This window comes from Toxorhynchites rutilus, chromosome 1, assembly GCF_029784135.1.
Source record: "Toxorhynchites rutilus septentrionalis strain SRP chromosome 1, ASM2978413v1, whole genome shotgun sequence".
NCBI classification, from domain to species: Eukaryota; Metazoa; Arthropoda; class Insecta; order Diptera; family Culicidae; genus Toxorhynchites; species Toxorhynchites rutilus.
The window spans coordinates 30,885,555-30,901,475 of NC_073744.1; the positions used below are offsets into that span (position 1 = coordinate 30,885,555).

Consider the following 15,921-nt stretch of genomic DNA (forward strand, 5'->3'; position numbering starts at 1 on the left):
CGGGTTCAAATCGCATGATCTGGACGGCCAATTGGCATCACCAAAACGCGAAATTATGCGTCCCTCAAATTTCGTTCACAATATGGCCATGTTCGGTCGTGTTGTGTGGCACGTGGCGCCGTCCTGCTGAAACCACATGTCATCCGTATCCTTATCTTCAATTTGTGGCAAAAAAAATCGGTTAACATGCGGCCATAGCGCTCACCATTCACAGTTACCGTTTCGCCGTCCTCATTTTCAAAGAAATACGGCCCGATGACTCCACCAGACCATAATGCGCACCAAACAGTGACTTTTGGCGGATGCAATGGCCTCTCAGAAATCACTTGTGGATTTTCTGAGCCCCATATACGGAAATTTTGGGTGTTCACATAGCCACCGAGCTCGAAATGTGCCTCATCGCTGAAGAAAATTTATTGCGAAAATTCAGCATTTTGCTGCTGTTGTTCGTTCACCCAATCGACGTATGCCCGACGCATATCATGGTCACCACGCTCTAATTTTTGTACCAGTTGGACTTTATATGGATGTAGGTGCAAGTCCAAATGCAAAATTCGCCACAATGATGTGTTTGACAAGCCCAATTGCTGAGCACGCCGTGGAATCGAAACATTCGGGTCATCCTCCACAGTGGCAACAACAGCAGCAATATTTTCGGCCGAACGCACATTACGATGATGCACAGGTTTCACAATATCCGCTACGGATCAACGGAATTTCAACTCTCTAACTTTAGAATTAAGAAACAAACCCAAAACAATAGTAATTCCCTTCATATCTAATAATCGTGAAATTATTTTTATGTACGTAATCTACACTCGCGGTATATAATTTCTTTTTTGACATATAAACCTGACATATAAAAAGACGCATCAATCCTGATACTGACTGTTCAAATCCGTTGCTCCTTAATTGAGTTAAATCGTGAGGAACGGACACCAAATAATTTTTAGTGACGTGGAACCACGTCTAACCGGAGTATATAGGGGATAAAATGAAAACCTAAACACAGAACATGCAGGAAAAAAATGAAAGATTCCGAATGCGAACATTTCTTACTGAATCGGAAAGATGTTTGCATCAATTGATAGGAAATATTTCTACGCTTCTATCACAATTAATAAAATGTTATTTTTCATTAGATAAACAATTGAATAACTGTAAAATGTTTAGCGTTATTTGAACGCCCTAACTGCCTCGTTTTGATTGGCTCGTTTACGGTTTCCCCAACACAGCCATCAAAACCAAGCAGCAATGGGGAAATCGGCATCGCAAATACATGAAACAAAGGGATGTTTGTTCTCACCGAAATGTGTTCCCTAACACAGACTTCATTGAATTATTTTGAAGCAATTGTTTATTTTTCTTCCTCATGTTGGATTTCGGTTTTGAGGATTCCGACGCTGTTCAATGGAGCGCTGTTGCTTCGTTGCGCTGTTTTGGGGTTCGAAGAGACAGACGATGGTTCCTCATGAAGCTAGAAGCCCAATGCTTTCCTGCCAGTTTTGCAACTTGATTGAATTCGTGCTGAAGGTTGTGGCTTCCGCAGAATCAAACGACAGGTGCCTCAAATCTTTGAGAGTCATACCATAGAAAGTATTGTCCAGTGCTCTGCAACGGTTCACCAGATCCTCAGACTGTTCACTCGTAAATACTGGTCTGCACCGCCCTAGGGGCTCGCTGGCACATCCCAACAGAAGTAGAAATGTCAATAAAAGAAGATTCAAATCATAGATCATTTACTGATATGAGCCTCTTCCTCAGACCTGATTCAGAAATACCGAGGTCTGCCGCAATCCGACGCTTCGAGACTCCCTCCCGAAGCCTCTGTCGGCCCGACAACAAAACATTTTATAATTTTTTTGAGAGCAAAATGCTGGTGCGACCTTTTGCCCCACAGCCACTGCGCACCTTTGCCCCACAAGCAATTTTTTAAATAACCAATTTTTTTTCAAAAAAGCTTTTGAATTTTTTCACAAAATCGAATACGCACTATCATCTTTATCTATATACTAGCTGACCCGGCAAACTTCGTCCCGCCCAAAATTTGTTTTTTGTTATCAACCTTCAAACATTCACGTTTTCTTACTATGAGCAAGTACATGGGTCCAATCGCTGCACTGTTCATTGATTGATCTTCTATTCGTCCCTGTTGAATTTACTTTTTACTATAAAATTCCTAGTATTTTTAACAAAACTCATCATTATAATATCAGATCATTTTCAGACACAATTCTCGTTCAAGATTTTTCAACCACTTGCAAATAACATGTTTCTCCGTTACATGGAATAAATGTTTTATACAGAAAATATGATAGAATAAAGACAGCCCTAAATCAGACAATTCCTTCCTCGAGTTCTGCTCTTATCAACACATCCGGGGATCCCTTTTTTGGTATAGATAGAAGAAGATTTTCTCATACCCACGAACCCTCACATCCCAAATTGTGCTTGATTAGTTTTCGAGTTATGCAGAAATTCGTGTTTCATTTGTATGACAGCTCACCCTTAGAGAGCGGGAGGAGTGTCTAACCACCATAGAAACATTTATTGCACCCTAAAACCACAATATGACTGATTTGGTTTCATTTGCTTGAAGAATTCTCGAGTTATGCAGAAATTTGTGTTTCATTTGTATGGCAGCCGCCATACAAATGAAACACAAGTAACTCAAGATTTCGAGCCTAGCATAGCGCTCTTATTTGCCAGTGAATCTTCACGTTCAATTCTCAAGCCCTAAACGTACACAGGCTGTAACTCTGTTCTCAGTATAATTTGAGCTCAAAAGCATTAATTTTTCGGGAATTCTTTTCAAGTCGAACATCAGCTAATGTTGGGGGCTTTTACCATCATTGTAAATTAACTCCGAATTAGACTTCTCAAAAGCCGAGGCAGCACTTTCCTTGCTTTATGGAAACTCAAATCTATTGCTTCCGCCCCCTCCCGTGTGTTCTGTTTTCTCTCTGTCTCTCACGGGGATGGGTAGTGAATGTCGTCAGCAATAAGCATCAGAGCATCAGCAGTGTTTTGCGCCCAAGCACCAACGTGAACGGAAAGGGCACCCCGTATCGTGGCCGCCAGAGCATACACACGCGAGAAAACTCCAGTCTCTGACTGCGCTCAGTCGGTGAGTTCGGTTAGCGTAGCCGTTGTATCCAAACGCCAAACGCGAAGGCTCCCCCTTTCGACGCGGACATCATTTCGGATGGCGATAGACAGCTCAGTGTAGTTTGAAACGAACCAACAATTGTAACGTTAAGGATCAGAAATAGTGCGATTCGGTGGATACGGGGAAGGAACCCGTAACGCGTGTGCTTTTGTGGACGTATTTTACGACCCAGGTGAAAAATCAATTTTCCACCCTTACTTCACGTTCGCAACGGGAGGCGAAACAGCAGAGAGATCGAATCAAAACAGAAGGTGGTTATTTGTGAGAAGGAAAATGTCAAAACATTTCCGTCGTCGTTGTCGTTGTCGTCGATGCGCATGTCCAACTCGTGGAAACTCGTTCCGAAATTCACCACACTGAGAGAGAACACATGTGTACCTATCCGACAGAGGGAGAGAGATCTGTGGAAAATAAGGAGCCTTAAAACAGTTGAATCCTTGGGATGCGACTCTCAGTTTCTCGTGAACTATCGAACCGCACCGTAAGCGTCGAGGATTCGAAGCCCTGGGTGGCTGTGGTGGGCTTCGACTCTGTGTTTCCTTCCAAGTAAGAAGAAGTTAAGTGGTTTACCAGCAGTGCAGAAAAGTTCTTTCGTCAGAGATTACCGTGGATCAAAGCATCCTCTCGTAGTACCTTTTTTATGCAAATTGAAACTCGCCCAAGAAAGGAAATCCGTCCCGGGGGAAAACAGCAGAAAGAGTTTCGTTCGCCACTTACCAGTTGTTGGGGCATAGAAAAGCAAAACAAAAAAAAAAACAAAACAAAAAAAACACTACTCAAAGGATTAGATCGGTTTCTGTGGGTTTCGCTTCGGTTGGTTGGTGGTTGTCCTAGGGGGTACCGACCGTACCTTAGAGAGTGAGACCTCGCACGACAGGCGCCAATCCCGCTCCTCCGCACCCAGCTCAGCCCCGCGGTCGCCCGAGTCTCGACTAGTTTTGGTGTCGTTTTCCCTCGTTTCGCCTCAGCTAACTGGACATAGGGCCAAAAGGAAAACACATTCCAGATGTTGTTATGTTTGTGTGCGCGGATGTAGAGATGGGGCAGCATCACAACCACCACTACCACCACTTTCGGGAGTGAGAGAACGGAGTGATAGGGCAAACCGATCAAATCGTACGCACTAAATTACTCGAGATAAAAAAAAAGGAAACGTGTGCGAACGCAGGAGGACTGCCTGCTGGTTCGATCCAATCCATCCCCACAAGGCTAAGCAAGCCTTCAACAAGTTATTGCTCCCCGATAAGAACTGTTTGTGAACAAAGAAAAGTGTGGTGTTGGTTCCTTCGTCGCCGTCGGAGTTTTTTTTCTCTCCTCGTCCTATCTGCAGCTGTTCCTGAAATCAGCTGAAGCAAGTAACGGATAATAAATCATTCATGCTCCCACGGCACGTGTATATTGTATATTCTTTTATGTTTGTTGTGTGAGTGTGCGTATTTGTGGGTCAGCTCGTAGATAAGCCACAAGGATATATGTGATTTGGTGTTCCTAAACAGAGAAAGAGAGGAGAAAGTGAGTAATAGCCCCAGTCTCGGGATAGTTAATATATAATAAGATTTCGGTATCACCCGGAACGACGGCCATCGGTGACAACACAGCCCGGAGCTCGAAGGAACCATCGGAAGGACAGTGACGCACCGTTCACAGCACGGATATCCCCGACGAAAAGGTAGGCAATTTCACACCTGGCTTCGCATGTCAATGAGTGAATACATCCGGATTCTGCGGATCCGCGTTCCACCTTGATCGGAGGGAATCTCAAAGAAAATCGTTTGCGTAAAAAATCGAGGGCCCTTTTCGATGCCTGCGGACGTGAGGATTCGTACGAACGAAGTTTGATTTATGTTTTTGATGTTTCTCGTGACTTTTTCTATGTGTGAGCTACATCAAAAGACGATTGTGTGTATATAGACAATCATTCTTTCCTAACAGTTAGTTATCAATTCATAAAAAGTTCGACGTCGTGACAAAACGTAAAAATAAAATTGTTTGACACATATGTAGTTTTTTTTCTCAACAACATAGTTTGTTGACAGTCCCGAAATATTGAAATAAAAAATATAATATTGGTTCACAATTCTTCTGGAACCTGGTTGCTATTTATTGAACTGCAAGCTGCTTTGACGTTGAACTACGTCTTTCATTCAGAGCATCCCCACCAGTTGCTAAATTCGGTTGCTAAAAACGATTAGGCACCCCTTCACCATAACTTTGCAACCACACCGGGAGTTGCCATTCGGGTGAGTAAAATAACAACGCACCCCCAAAGTACCAGCCGGTTCATAAATTTGGCAACGCAGTAGTTACTTAATCGCAAGGTTGCTATTTGCAGCAGAAGTCGGAATTTTGTTTTGATTCTTTCCTTTCTGCGATGGTCATGATTAAGTTGTTGTATAAAACAGTGATTTTTGCTTTTCTTTCCACGACGCGTGAGTTTCTCAAATCTCAGAGCAAACAATCATATCAACAAAAAGAACATCCTCGTTTGATAACCACCGGTGCGAAAAAGAAAGTACTGAAATGGCAACCATGATAGCAACGACCGGTTCAAAAATGGGTTGCTATCCAAAGTAGCAACGATTAAAGTTGTCAAATTACCAACGCTTATAGCAACCCATCGGTGGGTATGCCCTAAGGGTGCCAAATTCGAAAACAGGTTACGTTTTTATGAAAGAATGTAACGTTAACATTATTTCATAAAAACGTGACCTGTTTTCGGATAACTATTTTTGCCGCGAACGGATTTTGGCGATTTACATACCAAACGAATCGGAAATTGCCTAAGATTTGCTTGATATGCTATACATTATAATCCCATAGTCTGTATATGGTTTAAATCAGGGGTTCTCAAACTATTTTGGGCAATAGACCCCTTTTCAAGAATTAAGTGATAGCTTAGACCCCTATAGTGAAATTTTTCAAACAAAAACCTATTTCTCGTTTTTTTTTATCCATACAACATTCTTGCTAATTTAGAGACCGCGGTTGGTTAACCTGTTATAAGGCCGTAATAACTATATTGTCACCCATAGTTTTTTTTGCTGCGCTTGGAATATTATTTTAATATTTTGCTTAACTAAAGACCTCTAAAAGTATCTGGCAATACTTCAATTATTTAGGGCTGCTGAAAATGTAATGTATGTACATAATCTATTTTAAGTAAAAAAAACGCGATTTCAGAGCGCCGGCAAAAAAATCTGTTCAAATTCGTTGAACATGCAACAAACATAAAAATAATTTAGATCGAAAATAAGCAAAAGCAGTTTTTCGCGGAAAAATTGAAGCATTCCAAGGGGTATAATGTGAAAACCAGAGGGAATCTAGGGATAGCTCAACCGGAACACTCGTAAATTCATCTTCTTGACAGATAATTATATCGAGATTTTTCTGTGTTGTGGCAGATCTCATTGCAGATTCTGGTCGATACGTTTATACTCCAGGTTGAATGTAGGGCCTGAAGTATTGGTTGGAATTAGGCTTAGGTTTGCTCAACTGTCTGGTCTCGATCACATTTGCAGAATGTTGTCGGGTATCTAGTGAAGCGGGAATTCCTTTGTAAATTCAAGGCTAATGCTGACATAGGTATTGGGTTTAATTCCTGATCGGTCAAGGATTTTTTCGGGTTGGAAATTTTCTTGACATGCCTTGAGATAAGTAATGGGCCTGAAGTATCGGCTAGAGTTAGGCTTGGGTTTGCTCAGCTCCTTGAACTCGGAAACGATCGCATCGTGGCCGGGGATCTAATAAAGCGGGAATTCCCTTGTAAATTCTTGGCTATTACTGACATAGGTATTGGGTCCAATTCCCGGTCGGTATAGGGTCTTCCTGGGTTGGAAATTCCCTCGACATGCCATGGAATAAAAACGTTCATATAATGGCTTAAATTGTTCTTTCGACCAGTAATCTATGCCTGCGAGATAACCAGTCAGTTTTCTTTTCAATCTAGCTTGCCTACTGGTTAGTTGATGAAAAAAATGTAAATACCGTAATATAATTATTATCAATAAGATAACTCGTTCCGCTCAAACCTTTGCAGGGGAAAGAGGTGGGACCATCATCATTTTTAAGTTGATAACTTTTCCTCTGTAAGCGTCCTTTTTAGGATCTACAGTTTCTTCAATAAAAAAAGGTGTATTTAATGAAAATTTTGAATTTTATATTTTTTTCTTTCTAAGTCTATATAAAAAAATACGTTTTCGCTGCACTAGAGCTAATAAATGAGCTTACAAGGCGTCGGTGAGCAGTGGTTTTGTGGTTAATGGGCAGTGGCAACTATATTACCACCAATTTTTCCAACTGTTTCATAGTTTATTTTCTATCAAAGATAATGTGTTTGAATCGATACCTTACTAAGTTTCTACAGCCTTATAAAGGGTTAAGCCAGGATTGCCAGGTGTATTGAACAGAAATCTGGATATTAGAAAATCGAATGTCTGGATTTTTTTTATATTGAATTGCGAATTTTATTGAAACATTTTCACGAAAACGTCGTTTGATGTGTGTGGAAGCGGACACGGTTTGCTGACGAGCAATGACAACGAAGTGTCTTTCTCAAGGCAGGCGAAGAAGGAGTTTGGATTGAGTTTGTCCACAAGGGCCTTTCTTAGTACTAGAACAGCAAAATTTTAAAGTCTTTATTTTTCAATACAATCAATCAATCAACACTGTAAACCATGATTTAATCTTTATTTTTTCTCATCATATATCGACGCATTATACTTAAACCTGATGGTTGCAGACATGTGCACCAAACCACTTTCTTCGGTGTTCAGTAAATTTTTGGCATAAATTTTCTGCCATTCCACCACTACGGGTAGTTGTGGCAAGAACTTTACCCCAAAACATAACTACATTTGTTCACTCATCCGGAGAATAGTCTGAAAAATCAACATTGCGCAGCTCTCTGAATTCTAAATCAATTGGCTGAATCATTTCTCTGGGAAACAGATTGCTTCGCAAATAATGGGCTCCACCTGTTGACCATCTCCGAGAATACTCGTGATCACAGCAGTCGCTTTTGTACTTCTCAATTGCAGCATGCTTTAAGACATCCGTCAATCCTCCAAGACACTTTATGTCTTTACTGCATATTTTGTAGAAACCAGCATGCTAATCAGTGCTCTGAGCTCCCAATCCCTTCGGTGAAATTAGTGATGTCATTTTGAATAACTGTTTCTAGCACAAACTAGTTTTCCAAACCAACTCAATAAAGCCAAATATGATTGCAGATTTCTTTTTATCTGGAAAAATCTGGGCACAGTGCGGAAAGTCTGGACTAGACAAAGGGCGGTCTGGATATCTGGATGCTTTACCAAAGTCTGAAGTCTGGCAACCGTGGGTTGATCGGATTAATTTGAGATCATTTCGTCTTAAAAATAAATGTAAAAGTATATAAACCTTAATTTAATTTTAAAAATGTGAGTAATTTCACAAATACTGAAAAAATATAAAAATCGCACGGTAGTGATTATTTTTTTTAAATCAGTGTTATAAGATGAACCTGGTGATTTTCTTTGTATTTCTACTAATGTAATCTCTTGAATTAAATTAATAAATGAGTGTATTCAATTTCCAACAAATTTCAGATGAAGATTTTGTCAAATGCACTTGCCAAAATCTTCATCTTATACGCGTTCATCTATTTGTTAAGTTTTTCAAGTATAACAATAATACTTTCTTCTAAAAATCATGTTGGATCACGTAACACAACTTAAACTATATCTTGCAAGCTTAAAATAAGGACTTGTATTATTCAATAGGGGTCGATTTTCAGACCTCGTCGATCCCCAAAATCATTTTTCGTTCATGTCGACCCCTGGGAGAACAGAAACATGAACTTTGAGAAACCCTGGTTTAAATGAATGAAAATTGGAAGCATTCCCATTTCCTCATACTTTTGTTCTGTCCATTTGTGTGCTTTCCCGAACAGATCTGTCAATAACGAGCAATTTATCGACGAGCAACGAAGGGGAAATCCTGAGATTTTACTCCGTGAACAAAGAAAACGAAAAAAGAACGAAGGGGAATATTTGCCTAGAATATGAATAGTGGATCTCGTTGAGGCAAACTTTCATTCTTAGTGAGGAAATCAACTGAATAACATCGTTGCTGGGCGAGCTGGACGGCGAAGGATCTTATGCCTTATTCAAGGCAATGGGTGTGGAGGATAAAGTGAAGTTTTCCAAGGGCCTTTTTGAAGGTTACAGACGAATGAACTGAAGAAGTATCAAGCAAGGAAGGAAGGCAAACTTTGAGTACCGTTCTGGTGCAGAAGTACCCCCAAAAACTAATAAACAACTTAAACTTCTACTATTTATACTATAGAGGCTTTAAATTTCAAAGTTTATTCGTCTTTAGTGTCTGCACGATTTTCCCAGGCTCCTAAGTTTAGGAGACCGTGTTGAGGCAACATATTCTAGTCTACACAAAGACAAGCGAGTACAAAAGTACTCGCAGTTTGCATTTATTTGCAAAACCGATTTCCCCAGACATCTTGGTTTTGAAGTCTGTGTTAGGCAAACGCATTTCAGTCGGAACAAAAATGCCCTCGACCTGCATGTATTTGCAATGCCAATTTCCCCACGCTCCTTGGATTTAAAGTCTGTGTAAGGGAAACACATTTCAGTTGGAACAACAATACCCCCGACTTGCATGTAATGCTAATTTCCCCACGCTCCATGGATTTGAAGTCTGTGTTAGGGAAACACATTTCAGTCGGAACAAACATACCCCCGATTTCATGTTTTTGCAATGCCGATTTCCTCAAGGCTGCTTGGTTTAGATGACTGTGTTGGGGAAACCGTAAATCGGGCCAATCAAAACGAGGTAGTTAGGGCGTTTAGAAAACGCTCACCATTTTACAGTTTTTCAATTGTTTATCTAATTAAAAAAAAGACGGGTGGATAATGTCGGGGACATAACCGGAGTGACGTAGGACTTCTACCTGCTTCCGTTTTGCGATTGCGTTTGCCACTTGCTGAAACTAGTTGTTGCCACCGAACCGAATGTGCTCTGCTCTGTAGGTGGGTTTTCTTATTGTTGTGAGCAGCTTTGCAAGCCAACTCGAGCACTCAGGCGGCCGAAATTCTATAACCGCTATTAGGTATACTGGTGCTCCGGCACCAATCCGTTGATGCGATGTGATGTGGAACGATGTCATACAACCACACTGATTTACGGTTTGAAAGAGAATGATATATTTTTCAGCGGATCCGCGCCTTTTGTACTCTAGCGGTACACGCTCACAGGATAGAGACAAATCGGCAGACTCAGCCAAAGGGGCGAGTCCAACGAGACGAACGAAAGAGCGTTAAAAGGCAGCGATGGCAAAAAAATACATTCATTACGATTTGTTCGCTCGTTGGATTCACATGCAGGCTAAAAAGGGTCCTTTTCAGGATCACAAAATTATCTTTAATCTAAAGAGTTTATTGTTTTGCTATCACTCGATATCCCCATCTTGTTCGGCTAAACCTTCCTGTTTAGCGATTGCGTTTGCCACTCGCCACAGCTTTCACAGTTGGAAAATTTCTTCCCATCCAGCTTGTGACATGTTGTACAGTAAATTATATTTAATGCAACGTGCCGAAACACCACTCAGTGTCGCATTGGAGGCGATTTTAACCTGTAATTGAACATTTGCGATGACAGTGGTACAGTGTCGACTTTCAATGTGGGGTCATAATTTGGACCTCGAACTCTATGTTTACATAAATGTCCAACTAAATATGTCGCATTACATGTCCGTCCAATTAGCTAAATGTCGAAGTAATTGTAAATTACTGTACTTTCAATCTGGAAACAATTTAAGAATTGGTGAAATTGAATAATGAGGAAAGTCCCCAACTATCAATAAGCTCAGAACAACTGCCAAATTCACATACTCATCCTGGCAAACAAATTATGAAACAATCAATTTGTGTTTTATTACTATTTTGGATATTATTTTAGAAAGCATTTAACTGTATTTCGTAAACTGTTTTTTGAAAGGTTTAATGGCCGTGTTTTATGGAATGGTTCCAATTTAGAAAACTTAGTACTCGTGGTTTTGAAAAAAAAAACCATTTCGAACGCCCTCGATGCCGCCTTGTTCTGGATTTGCCACCAAAGCAGATTGTATAAAGAACAAACTACCAGCTGCCGTTTTGCGATTGCGTTTGCCACTCGCCACTCGCTGCAGCTGCCTGTTGTCTTGATGTCCACCGAACCGAATGTGTTCTGTTCCGAATGCGGGTTTACTTATCGTCACGAGCAGCTTTGCCAGCTAACTCGATCACTTCGGCGGCCGAAACTATATAACGCCGGCTAGGTGGACTGGTGCACTGGTACTAACGCGCTCGGCCTAGCTACCCTTGCGAGGAACTCCAGACCAACACGGTTCGAGCGGGATTTTGCCTTTCCCTTCACTTTTCCTCCTTTGCCATGTCCAGACATGGTTGCTTGGGTTGGTTTGTTGATGTGTTGTGATGCGAACCGATGTGGTGTACGGTTTGAATGAGAATGATCGTTACGGCAGCGGAGCGAGGATTTTTAAGCCGACTGGCTGGCTCGAGAATTACGCATGTGTGAGACTGCGACCAATGTTTCGTTCATTTTTTTTCTTTTTCCTTTCCAATCGTGCTTCATTGTATTTCGCTGCTGCTGTGGTTGCCCGTTTTGGTCGGTACGATTTGAGGAGCACAAAATGGACCAATCAAAAATGGGCACATAGTGCATTTGGACAATGCTTGATGTTTCACAATTATTCAATTATTTATCTCAAGAAAAATGAAATGTTATTCGTTATGATAGATGCGTAGATATATTTCCTATCAATTGATGAAAAAACCTTTGCGATCTATTGAGAAATGCTCGAGTTATAAGCGTTCCAAATCTTGCATTTTTTCCTACTTGTTCAGTGCCTAGATTTCCATTTCACCCCCTATATCTTCCGGTTAGACGTAGTCCTACGTCAAAACAGCGGCTCGTTGATGATTCAACAGTCGGTTTTCCGTTGTTGAAGCGTAATCGAGTGGACTTCTTTCGACGTTTTGTGACAATGGATGACACGTGGATCCATTACTACACTACTGAGTCCAACAGGCAGTCTGCTGAGTGGCACTGAGGCATATTTCGAAGACTTAGACGTTTCGTACTACAGAAAGGGAATCTAAATGTTGGAAACTCGCTATACCAAGTGTATTGCCCTCGAAGGAAACTATGTTGAGGAATAAATACAGCTTTACCCGAAAAACGATTGTTTCCATCAAAAAATCGAGGTTCTATTTAATCGAGTCCGACCTGTACCCTTGTCTGCTAAATTATCAACCTAATGTGATTCATACTGCTACGTTAAATCTAACTAACAACGTAATCTGCTGTTACTAACGGTTACGTAAAATTACTATCTGTTTCGTAAAAGGTGCATTTCCTTCTTCACATACCAATTAAATTGACCCGAAGGTGCACACAAACAGAAAGGCCACCCGCAGCCCACCGCTCGATTGTTGAGTTCTTTTTTTCTTTTCAATGCATCTCGTCATCAATGACTATCAGCACACCCGGGCAGCAGCAGCCCTCCTTTTGTCCATTTGTTTCTTTGTCCGATCACGTCCGAGCCAAACAAATCACGCTTGAAACTAATTAGGACCCGTATTGGCTCGAATGCGCTCTTCCATTCGACCCCACCGTCCCGGGATTAGGACAGAAGACGCCTACCTTTATTGGTGCCAGAGCCAGGGATGTTCTAATGAAACGAAATTGCAGATGTCCTGTTCCGAATACAAACATACACCCACCCACTGCCAGGCACCCGGTACTCGTTTTAGTCTGATGATTAACTATTCTCTTCTGTCTTTTGATCGTCGTCAATTGGCAACGGAAGGTTGAGGATTCTTCATTAAACACATACATACAACCATAACACAGGTTGTCGTTCGATCATAAGGCAGCCAGAGAAAAATCCTGGGAAATGTTCCGCGTGGAATGAGTCCCCTCGCTCGTTCTTCTGCTTTTGCGAAAGAAAAAAACGATTGAAGCGAAGGAAAACGAGCATACAGCAAAAAAGCTTAATCACAGTATACCTGCAAGGTGCGACAAGGCGGGGATATCTTTGTCTATCCGCTCATTGTGGATTTATGCTGGTTGGTGATGAGAACGGGAGCGGTCCAGGGGTGGTTCAGTCGCTTCCAGTACCAAAGGCTACATAATGCTTACAAGTGTACAATACCGCTCTGATGATGTTGCTGCTGCTGCTGCTGCGGATGCTGGTGGAGATGGTGATGGTACAGAAAATGACGATAATGAAGGAGAAAACCTTGTTATGGCATAATAAAGGACGGATAACATGTACTCAATGAGTTATGCGCCGGAAGAACCTTTGAAGATTGTGGGGTGCTGCTGCTTTAAGATGAATCTCACCAAGAAATTGTTTCTGGTGATCAAAATTTGAGTTCGATGTGGATCGATTTTCGACAGCACGACTTCCGTTGATCGAATTGCTATTATACGTCATTAGAAGCCACAAAAGTTGCAAACATCAGCGGAATTGCGGAACGCGCGTCACTTTTATCTGCCACTGTCCCGATATAACACTTGAAAGTTCGTCTCTCGCCAAGAGTTCACCGCAACTTCTCCAGTTCACAAAGATCCCCATTATACCCTTATCCCGCCCCGCTCCTCAATTTGGTAACAAGGAGGGACTGATAAGAAGGGGGGAGTTGGCACGGTCCCTGCTTCAGAAAAAGAGATAACTCGCAAAGTTTTTCCCACGCGCCCTGTTTGTTCCAGTCGTCGTATCTCGGGGGCCGATTTCGATATCAAATTGGTACACATCAGCAGCGCGCAGTTGGTACGGTATGATGGAGGGTTAGTTTTTTTGTTGGTTCTTAAAGCTTCAAGTTACGGTGTTGGGGATTTTTCGTTTTCCGGCCATTTTGAGGACCGATCCAAACAGACTCAGTTCAGAAACGAATATCAACGATTGATTTGAAAGCGCTGGATACAAACCCAGCCCCATCCTCTCCCGTTGTGTTTATCGTGAGCCAAGGCTTGTTCTACATTTGGGGCCTCAATGCAAAGTGCAATTATGCGTTTTCTTTGGAGCTCTGACCCAATCTATCTGATTAGAGCAGTTCAGGTCGATTCGGGACCGGGATGTAACCGCAACCACATCCCGCCAGCGGTATGTGGTTCGTGAAGACTGAACTGCGGTGATGCTGACATGCAAATGTGGCGGTTGTATTGTCGAGTTCCATAGGCCTCGCTGAATACATTTGGTGCATTTAAGTTTGGTAACACGATGGTAGAGTAGAGCTCAAATACAACTGGACAGACTCAAATGTGTTCCATTATTCTATTCCACGGACATTATTTAATAAATCAGAATACATTGGATTCCTTTTTTACGCAATTTTTTGAAGTGATTTTTTACGCGATGTTCTTGAAATCACGCAATTATTTTTATTATTATTTTGGTGTAAGTCACTCCACCATCTTTATGTGAATGATTGTGATATCAGTAAATCATGTTGCTAAAATTACCAACATTGCAGATTGCCTTTACAAACTCAATTTATTCAAAAAACACGAACATGCTGTTCTTATCATATCCCAGAGTATTCAGGAAAAAAGTACTATCATAGACTCGCAACAAATCCAGAGCACCTTTTTCAGACATTTCACTAATTTTCTTCCAAATCTTTTTGACATAGGATTTTTTTTATCCAAAATATATATTTTTATTAAGGCTCATATGGCGTCAGCCTAACGGGGCCGGGAGTTCAATATTTTGACAATGTTTGCTTACAACTATGTTAGTAATATGTAACCGATTACTCGAGGTTGGCTCGAGGTTAGTATTACAAGTGTTCTCATAATTGGGATGTTGCAGTCTTCAATTCTACGACACGGGATACTTCCTATTGGGATGCAGCTGACCGTTAATCAGCAACGCCCCCCTAGTCTGCACCCCATATCTAGCGTGGTGCGTCTTTCTCGACTCGAGGAATCCAGGATAGAATGGCACAAACCGGCCGGCACAGACATCAGCTCGTGTAGAGTTGTCATGAGCGGTACAACCTTTGGCTCTTGTTGAATCATCAGTGGACTGCACAACCTTCGGCCCGTGTATCTGTAAAGAGTGTGTGTATGTATTGCCGCGACTAAGTAAAAGTTTATAGATCGGATAGGAGGGATATGAATCAGGGACACAACGAAGGAAACATCATTAAACGTTGACATCGGCGTTTCTGAGGAACAGGTATAGATGGAGCAGAAGATCAGGATCACGGCTACCTAAGATATCCCGGACGGGGATATCCGATTGTCTGCTTTGTGCCCTCAATGCTCTGGAGAGCTGAGAGCGGGCAGCATGGAACCGGATACACGACCAGACAACATGCTCGATGTCGTGGTAGCCATCGCCACAATCACATAGATTGCTTGCTGCGAGCCCAATGCGATAAAGATGCGCGTTTAAGTTGTAGTGATTGGACATAAGCCGAGATATCACGCGAATGAAATCACGACCTACATTCAATCCCTTGAATCATGCACTCGTCGAGACCTTAGGGATAATCGTGTGTAACCAGCGACCGAACTCATCTTCACTCCACATGCGCTGCCAACTAACGAGTGTGTCCTGACGAGGAATGTGAGAAAAATCGTTTTAAGCAATTTGCCTTTCAAAAAGTGTGCCTTTTGAAGCGCCCACCTTAGCTAGCGAGTCCGCTTTCTCATTCCCCGGAATCGAGCAATGAGAGAACCCATGCTAA

At 41.8% G+C, this 15,921-nt stretch overlaps 1 protein-coding gene across 2 annotated transcripts in view; it reads left to right on the forward strand.

The window, feature by feature from the left end:
- The first annotated feature begins 3,125 nt into the window (after positions 1–3,125).
- Positions 3,126–15,921, forward strand: part of LOC129761815 (uncharacterized) — a 240,108-nt gene continuing 227,312 nt past the window's right edge. For both annotated transcript variants that reach the window (XM_055759599.1, XM_055759598.1), the window contains exon 1: positions 3,126–4,838. The gene's annotated coding sequence lies outside the window, so the exon portion shown is untranslated. The remainder of the gene's footprint in view (positions 4,839–15,921) is intronic.